Source organism: Sturnira hondurensis, unplaced genomic scaffold, assembly GCF_014824575.4.
Source record: "Sturnira hondurensis isolate 20B ecotype Veracruz unplaced genomic scaffold, ASM1482457v3 Scaffold0014384, whole genome shotgun sequence".
NCBI classification, from domain to species: domain Eukaryota; kingdom Metazoa; phylum Chordata; class Mammalia; order Chiroptera; family Phyllostomidae; genus Sturnira; species Sturnira hondurensis.
This window is the reverse complement of record NW_028087015.1, coordinates 33,007,646-33,017,956: the sequence shown is the minus strand read 5'-3', so window position 1 is coordinate 33,017,956 and position 10,311 is coordinate 33,007,646.

Below are 10,311 nucleotides of genomic sequence, written 5' to 3'. Positions count from 1 at the left end.
AATTTCCCTCCAAAGTCAAAACTAGAGATAGAAGGTTAAGACAGCCCACCTAGAAACAGGATAGATTACTGTAGTTGGTATTAAGAGATCCAACTGGCTATTATTTAACGATTGAAAGCTGATTGTAAAGTTTAAGAATGAGTTTGTTCACCTGCTGAAGAAAACCAGAGGAAATGTGGCCCTCTGGGGATGTATCAAGACATATGTGAGAGACAGCCCATGGCAGATCATGAGGTCTTGCTAAAGAGGTACGTGGAAAGGCAAGTGAATTCAGCAGGGGAGCTGAAAGTACTGTTGCAATCTCTGGAGCATCAAAAAGGTAAAGGACAAACGGAGATAATGCCTTACTGACACTAACAGATGAAATATTCCCAGTGCAAGATGCTTCCAAAGAAGACAAAAATGTTGCCTGGAATTAAAAAACAATCAGCTCTATATTTCATCTAGATGAGAGTTTGAAAAGCCAATTCTAAACTGTTTTAGTCAAGTAAGCATTTATTGCTGTTTCTTCTTCCTTCATCTTTGTGCCACTAATCTGAGGTGTTACAGGTAGGAACTGGCTCATCCGGGAGAAAGTATGTGGTTAAAAGTGGTTAAAAGCCCTTGTGCCCCTTCCCATGTTTTGGGATTACATCACCCTGAGCCCCTGAGCCCTTTCTATAAAGAAGTAAAGATTAAACCAAACATTCAGACTTTATAAGGAACTAGACATCTCATTTTACTGAAATGAGATTATTTGGCCAATTTAACATGATTTAAGAAGAAAAAAATAATCAGAAAAGCTATCTGTGATGAGTTAAAATTAGCCCACTAACTTTTCTAGCGTCAATAGAAAAATATTTTGCACTATGATTTAATTCCAACACTTAATGTTTCTATACTATTCTCATTGCATTGAAAATGTAATTATATTTTTAAAATAGGATTTTGTCCCTCCAATTGTGAATCACTCATTTGGATTCTGAACTTTGCTCATGACGTATTTTGATCCTTCTGTTTCAGTTTTTCTCCTGCTATTTCTACTGAAAAAAAATTGTAGCTGGTGATAAATGATATAAATGGGATTATACATTTACATAATAAAAATTAATAGTCTGGTTATAGCTCAAGAAGCTTTCTCACAATTTCATTATAAATTAATACAAAGCAGCACCATATCAATAATAAATATTGCTAGTATAAATTCCAAAAATACTTTTAGTGACTAAAATGTCATCCAATAAAATGTATTATTCATTAAATGTTAAAGAAATAATCCAATCTTAATTTTCAAATTTAAATTGGCTAAACTAATCAAGAAAAATAAATTTGAGGCCTAGTTCAAAAATATTATTCTGATATTTTTGCAATGTTTTTGGAAAACAATTATAAGGTTTATATGGACATTAACTAAACCAATATTATTTTAAATTGCACTAGATGATAATATATGAGAAATATATTTGTTGTCCATATAGAAACTTAGTATTAAGTTAAATGGGTAGTAGAAGTTTCATGATGGAAATAGTTTTTCATAAAAAAAATTAACAACGAGGAAGATTTTTAATTTTACATTTTTATTCTATTTTTTCATAAATATAAAGTTTTTTTCTAAACAAAATATTGTGACCAAAATACTGGCATCCAAACAGCCCTGTGTTAGAAAAATACAGGCAAAGCAACATGGATAAAACATTTATTCCCCATCTGTACAGGCAGCTAAATCTCTAGCTAGGCAGTGGTAAACACTTAATGTTTCTTTTCTTATCACATTTTCTCTTGCTAGAATCTTGAAGGCATGTGTGCAAAAACTGATTTTAACTTGCTTTTTTAAAATCATTTTTCTCTCCAGAGTCATCTCAAGTGTTGTTTTAGATTCATTCTGGCTCATATCAGCCTGGCTGCTATTTACTTAAAGTTTAGATATTAAAACTAGAGTTTAGATGTTCAAAAATAGAGTTTCTATTTTATGCTTAAAAGTTTCAAAGTTTCATACTCAAAGTTCAAAATTAAAAATGGAATCATTTTCTGAATATGAGAAGTCTATGGCTTATGACTTCTGTTATTCCTGACTTACAACACCTTATACATGGATACCATTATTTAAAATATTCCGTGACTGCCTATTAAGTGTTGGGCACAGTTTTTGGTTCAAATGATACAACTGTAAAAACACAGACATAAGTCCAAATTGAACTAAGCTATGATGTAGAGAAATAGATGAGAACAAGTAATATGTAACATAGTATTTGGATGGCAATACATGCTATGGGAAAGATAAAGCATGAAAGGAAAATGAGACAGGGATTGCTACTTCGAACTCTTGAAATTTTCAATAATGTGATCAGTTTGGCTCATGAGAATGTGGTACTTGAGGAAAGACTTAAATGAGGAATAAACCATACAGATATAACTTGGAGCAGTAAATCAAGAATAAGAAATAGTAAATGTTAAGGCCCTGTGCTAGGAATATGTCTCAGCATCTTTGCAAGATGGGAGGGAGGACAGGGGAGCAAACAAAAGGAAGTCAGAGAGACCGGGAGATGAGAACAGTTAGCAGGGCATTGTTAGTATGGGCGATTACTACAATTGATAAAAGCATCCATTACAAATTTTGAGTGAAAAATTGACATCATCTCAAGCATATTTTGCAGATTCACTCTGACTACAAGTTTGAAAATAGGCTGTACACAGACAAAAGAAGTGAGACACCACTTCTTATAATAGTGTCATAATGATCTGTTATAATAGTATCATAATGATCTGGCAAAGAAATAGTTAATGGTGGCTTGGACCAGAGTGATGGAGTGGTGGTGGTGAGATATCAGATCTTGAACATTTTCTAAAGGTAGAGCCTACAAGATTTCTGGATGCATTAAACATGATAGGAAAAAAAGAGAGAGGATATGATGACCTGAATAATTGGGCCTAATCAATGAAAGCAATGTAATTGCCACTAACTGGTAAAAAAAAAAAAGTGTTTGGACAATAGAGACATGCAAGAGAATAGGAGTTCAGTTTCAGACACATTGAATTGAAGAAACCAATTAGAAATTAAAGTAGTGATGTTGAGGTAGAAGTTTTATTTTCATGTAGAGTATGAGGTTCAGAGGAGAGTTCTCAGCCTGTATGTATTATTTGAAGTCATATTACTTGAGAACAATACCAAGAAAATAAGTGAATAAAAGGAGGAGGTGGAAGAAATGATCCCTGGCCACTGAATGTTAAGAGATAAGGATAAAACTGTTAAGAAAATGTAGAAAGTATTGCATATCAGCTAAGCAGAAAAGATGTTAACAAATTGTTCCCAAAAATGCCTGCATTGCTTTGAATTCTTAAAAGAATGTTTACAATGTATTTGTCATTCAACACTGTCATTAATATAATGTATGATTGAGAGTTTTAATTTTATCAATTAGTTAGGGATGATTATATTTTATATTTCTGCTATAAAAACAAGTTTGGGCACATTTTATAGCTGCTTTGGATTTAAATCTATGAAATATCTGTATGAAAGCCCTTATCTATTGATCTATTGAAATCTGGATTTTTTTTATTGAATCATGAATGTTATAGAGGTAGGAATTGTCGGATGCTGACTGAAATACCGGGTTTCTGCCCTGATGTTTGTAATAACCATGGAAGTGTAAGGTAGCAGCTGGCGAATGGTTTTGTCACGTTATCCATTATAAATTTGAATCTGAGAGTTCACATTATTTTGTCTCTATATTTTTTGCAAACAAAGCAAATGTTTAAATTTTATTTTAGGAATGTAAGTATGTGTTAAAAGTTTTGCCTGATAATTGTCCTTGTTTTCTTGGGTGAATTTGCTATGATTTAGATTAATTTTAATATTCAGCGATTGTCTCTGAATTTATCTTTTTGGTTGCAGATATGCACTCGTGCAGAGAGAGCTCTGATAATCACTGGCCATGAACACTTGTGGGGCTTTTTGTCGCTTTTGAGAGCTGCATAAATCCTACCAGTGAAATGCCCACAGTAGGTGAGAGAAATAAAATGACAGCAACCCATTTATATCCTTGTATTTAAAAAAAACCCTGCTATTTATTAATAGTATTAACAGAAACCATATAGTCAAACACTCTCTCCAACTTCTCCCCTGTACCTTGGCTCTGGAGGTCTTTCTCCATAAATAATCCATCATACTCTGTGTCTCCACGTGACTGTCTCCTGGTCCGTGTGCTGTCTGTATTTTAAATTCCTCTTGTAATAAAGACATCAGTAGTACCAGATGAGGAACCAACCATATTACCTGATTTTACCTTTATCACCTCTTTAAAAGCTCAACCTACAAATACATTCATACTCTGAAGTTTTAAGGATTAGAGTTTTCCTATACGAATGTTGAGGGTACACAATTCAGCTATAATTCCAGATGATTGAGTGAAGTCTTTTGACTTCGAGACCAGCCATTCTTAACTACTCAAATCTGCCTTCAACTAGACATTGAGAGTCAGAGCAAAATGAACAGAGTCCTAGACATCTTGGACTTAAGAAACGGGGTAGGGAGTGTTGAGAGCCAGGGTGACAATGGAGATATTCAACATATTCCACTGGACAGATACAGGTTCTCCAACACGATTCAGTTTAATAGGTTTGTGTAAAACCTCCATTTTGTTTCCTTTCTATTTTTAACCACAGCATATACAAGGAAACCTTGAGGGAGGTTTAGCATTAGGGATATAAATTTCTTCTAGGCTTGGATTCATAATAATAAGCATGGAGTGTCTAGGCAAATATTACATTTGTAACACCTATACTAAAATATTATGCATAAGAGAAAGATGTGGTAGGACCAAGAGTTTTTCACTGTGGCCTCTGCAGGTCCTTTTTTCCTAGAGCTTTTTCCCTCATCATCTTGGGCACATAATTGTTATCTTTAAATACTATTCCCCCCCTCTGGATAATATTCACTTACCCAAACAGTGACCACCAACACATAAGACCAGACCCTTTTACTTCCAAACACCACCTTGACCTACTCTTCTCCAAAACTTGCAGAACCTCAGCTGACCAAATCCTGTTTGAGCACATCTTGCCCACACTAGAACACTCATATGGGGTCTTCACATAAAAGCTCTCATTGGTTTTATTTCACAGAAGGTTAACAACAATTCAAAGCTTTTATTTAGAAAATTAACTTTTGTAATATCAAAACGTAGAATTGATGATATAAAATGCAAAACTTAACAGGTGATGAGTATATGATATCCCATGTTATTAACAACCTAACCTGATTTTTGAAATACATAATCCCAATTCATAATTTCAGATATAAACTACTATGTCCACTGGAACTTCATTCTCACATTAGCTATTATCCAGAGTTATTTTTTTCTGGAATATTCTGAAAGAGGGTGCTATTTAAAAGGAAAGAGTTGCTAATTTGTTTAATAACAAACTAAAATAAAAATAAGTAAATTATGTCCAACAAGTGATATCCTTATCTACAAGTTTATATTATGGAAACATTTGCAATTGGTGTTAGATTCTTCATGTTTTATATTTCCCAGAATAAGTTACTTAGAGCTTACTCTATCCTTAAAGGATTTTGGTATTTATTTCTGTTTACAGCCAATTGTTTTTAAGCTCTTCAAACAGACATTACAAATATATCATTCCCAATTTGTCTTACATTTTAATTACATATGATTTGCATTTCATTGGGATTTTTAAAATTGTGTATTTTCCCACCTCTGTAATATTTCCCCGTTTTTATAAGCTTTTATGCCTCCTTTTTACATTTACTTCCATCTCTCTGTTATATGACTCCCTTTCTTAGCAAACTAAGTATTTCATAAACACTTCTCACTAAGGTGGTTACTTATATGCAAATGATAGTTCGTCTGAACTCAACTCCAATATGTTTTGGTTTGGGGGAGGACTTCATCAAGTACCACTAAGCAATTCTGGGAAACAAGCAGGGTGTCTGAAAATTGAACTCAATTCCCACCCTATTTACCTGAAGATAGACTGATTACACAGGTCGACGGTTCATTCTAGTAACACAACCCAGGAGTACACCTTCTGATAACTAAGCAAGCTCAGGTTATCACCTATTTTGATGGACTGATTATAAATCACAAGTTTCCACACCCTGTCATTCATCCTGCTTAATTTGCTAGTGTGGCTCACAGAACTCAGAGAAACATTTTATTTACTAGATCACCAGTTTATTATAAAAGGATATAACTCAGGAACAGCCAGGTGAAAAAGATGCAGAGTGCAAGGCATGAGGGAAGGGGACACTTGTGCCTTTTCTAGACACATCATTCTCCACCAGCCTCCATTTGTTCAAGACCCAGAAGCTCTTTGAGCCTCAGCCTTCTGGGATTTTATAGAGGCTTCATTACATGAGCATGGTTGATTAAATCACTAACCATTGGTGTCTGATTCGACTTCTAATTCCTCTCACTATGGAGGTCAGGTGGTAGGACTAAAAGCCCCAATCCAAGAGATTTAATGGTTCTGTGCCAGAAATGAGGACAAAGAAAAATTATATTTTTCTTATTATAAACCACAATATCATACCACACTTGTTTGCATAGAATGTTGTACATTGTCTTTATTGTCTTGCATTGTCATAAGCAATTCCTTGAGTAGGCATGTTTGAATTAATTGCATTCCCTGAATTCAGCAAAGCTTCTGGGATAATGCAGAACAACATAAATGTTCACTAAATAGGAAAGAGAAAAAGAGAGAAATGGCCATGGAATTACAGAGATAAAAATACATGGAGTATGCTCTTTTTAGAACTTATGCTTGAAAGGCTTACCTTCAACTATACCTAAAATATTTAAGGTCATTTTCATACTGAATTCTCTATGTAATATGAGTCTCCATAGTTAGGTTTGTGAAAATTATTGAATAGAAACTTCATTTAAAGTGGAGTCTGGGGAGAATAAATGATTATGGAAGAAGACTTGATTGAAACAGTAAACACACAATACAATATGCAGATGACGTAGGACAGAACTGTGCGCCCAAAAGCTATATAATTTTATTAACCAGTCACCCCAATTAATTCAATAAAATTTAAAAAAATAAATAGATAAATAGATAAAATGAAATGAAGTCTGGAGCTATAAGAGAGAACTGTCAAGCACTCATCACTCAACACACACTACGGACACCAATGCATCTGCATCTCCCACAGGGTGATGCCACCTTTCAACCTCAGCAGGAGGATGCACAGGCTCCTCTTTGCCTGGGAGCAGCTCAGCCAATGGGAGACTACCATGACTTAGACAATGAAGTCACTACATTCAGCCAATGGGAGACTACCATGACTTAGACAATGAAGTCACTACATTCAGCCAATGGGAGACTACCATGACTTAGACAATGAAGTCACAAACTTTCATTTATCTCCATTGACTCTTTGTTTATAGCATCCTTTCCCAAGTCCATAAAAGAGTGTTTTTATATTTCGTTTCTGTGGACTTGAGTGTGGTTCACCATTAGGATGAATGTCTGAAATTGCAAATTTTTTTGTGGTTATGGAACATACCCATTTTGCTGGAGAAATATTTTGTTCTTTGTTTAAGGTCAACAGGCTCGCATCTGCTGTCTTGTTTGGCTCTGTTCCTACTAGGGCAGAGAATTTTCAGGCCCTCTTAGGAATTCATGAGATCCAAAGACATAATATAGGAACAATTCAATTTATGGTGATGTGGGGGCAATTTTGCCCGCAAAGTCCCCCCACCCCCGTCCACCACATATGAGAGTGAAACTACCAAGACATGATCTGCTTGGGAAGGGGAGGTGGCCGATCCCTCAAAGGGGAAGGGCCAAGAGCCCCTTGCTCAAGGGGCTTTTATTGGGTTCCTTTGCACAAGAATACAGATAAGGATCAAACAATAGATAGCATTCAAAGAACTATGAGGGCTTATTCTCAGTCAGGGTCAGATAGCTAAAGAGACATTAGACTTTGAGGAACAAACTCCTTGCTTGGACCCTTATCATTTAAATGAGAGCATTCTAAACAAAGCAGGTTTCACAGGATATTTACATATTCTTTCTTAGGCCTGATCACCTGGGGAACCTGCCCCTTCCAGCACAAGGCTGCACCACGTTCTGCATTATAGGGTTTTAGGCTTAAGTGGATTAGAGCCAGGAAGTGCTTCTCCCAGACCGAAATGGGGACTCTGGCTCTGCCACAATATCAGGGCGGGGGGCGGGGGAGAGCGACGGTCCATCGCCACTCTTTGTTGCAGCCCCCTGAGTCCTTCCATGATGGCCTCCCAAGTGATCATATCTGGCTTCGGCTACCCGCCTCTGAGGCGTCACACCCATTAGACTAACTGACCAAGCATCAGGGGCAGGGGACGAAGCAGAGACAAACTTTGTCTCCTTATGGCTCGCATTCCTGAGGTCACTCACTCATCCTTGGCCATGGGGGGTGGTTACAATTCCTGAAACCAGGCAGAGTGGTTCCCAACATGGTGACAGCCAATCATTTCATGATGTTATCCTCCATAATTAAATATTCTTTCTGTTATAGGAGAGTAAAGAAATGTTCCTTGGACTGATGGATAATCACCAAGTGAAGTTAAAATGTAGAAAATAGGGCCAAATGCAGAATTTTTAAATACCTTTATTAAACCCAATGCTTTATATACCAGTGCCAAGCTAATTCTCACATTTACCACATATGCATCTAAATGTTATAAGTTCAGTCTATTTTGAAACCAAAAAATCTTTCTCTTCCCAAAGTTTACTCTAGGCTGATGTCATATCATTAAAATTGACATTTTGAAAATCAGATTAACTCCAGAGTTGAGCACATTATAGTTAACTTATTCTGCCTCTTCTAGGATTATTATCCCCTTACCCTCATGTTTAAAATATCCCCTTGTAAAAAAAATGATTTTTGTTAACAAGAAAGTATCTTGAGGGAAAACACCTGCAGAGCTGATGAATGTAACAATCCTTAAATGCACACAAACCCCCAGTCGGCTTCGTTTCCTAGGGTTGCTCAGGGAAAGCTACTTGCTGGCAAAGAAGTAGATTTAGGCTTTAAAGTAGATACCACTAACCACCAAGCGTTTAGATTCTGCCTTGGTGTCAATTTATTGTCCTTTCAAACTTCTCTGCTATTTACAATACCAAACCATACAGATATAAAAAAATATTGATTTAACTATAAACCCGACTTCAGTCCTACAGAGTAAATGACATAAAAATCTACACAATGACAAAAATTTCTGACTTGGTAAAAATGAAATATGCCCTTTTCAAAGCAAACATTTTATAGTAACCGTTTACTTTAAAAATCATTGAAGCACTTCTCACTAAGCAGCAGAGCTGAGTGTCTGGACATAATCTGGGTTTTTAGTATTGCATTATGTTTTTTATTTTTTCAAGTGTTTGTAATATGAATTTATATAATAAAAATCATTAAAATGTACCATTTTGTTGTGTGTTGCATTAAAATGATTTCAAGTCTACTTTTTTATGACCTCGGTGGAGTTGCTTTAATCCACTTGTTTGGGACAAATAAATATAATGCTTCCATAAGTAAGGCACTTTGATATGTGTGAAGGAAGCCGTGTCAGAATGTCAGCCCCCCGCATCTGCTGTTGATTCACAGGCGCTCAAGCATCTCAGTCGATGAAGAATACTGCTAGAGGCTTATCAGTAAAAAAACATCTGCAGAAGCCGCTATGCAGAGGGGTCATGTAGGTGCTCAATACTCCAAGTTTATGAGGACGATCCCAGAGCTTTGGTCTGGGAGAGGCACACTTTGCTGACTTAAGCAGCTCTCTGAAGATCTGGAGATCCTTGCTCCTGTCCTGACCAAGGCAACTCTTCGGTTAGCCGTGGTGCTCAAACTTTGCAAAGGTCCCTGGTGTGATAACCCTGTGAGCAGACTTGCCTGCTGGCCAGCATGGAAGCTTTTATTCTTTAGAAAACTGCTCTTCCTTCAAGGGACTTTCTCTTCTGTGCTGGCAGCTGAAAGTCAGCTCACATTCGGTTAAGCCATCTCTCCTGAGAAACCATACACACATAAAAAGGTACATCTGTTTGCATTTGGACATTACTCTTTTTATCTCCTCTTACCTAAAACAATAGTATGATTAATCTGTCATTTGTTTGAAATATGCTATGTTCTCTTGCGTGCTATTGGCTTGTAAAGTTATTGTCATTCTCACAGTGAACCTGTGGTAAATAAATGGCTGACGAGGACAAAATCAGTCTCGTAGGTATAACTTCGCCAACACCAAACAACACACATTTGATGAATTTTTTCAATAAAATTCTCTTACTTCATTTCAAAAACCTCACAATTCAGAAAGGGTTTGACTGAGT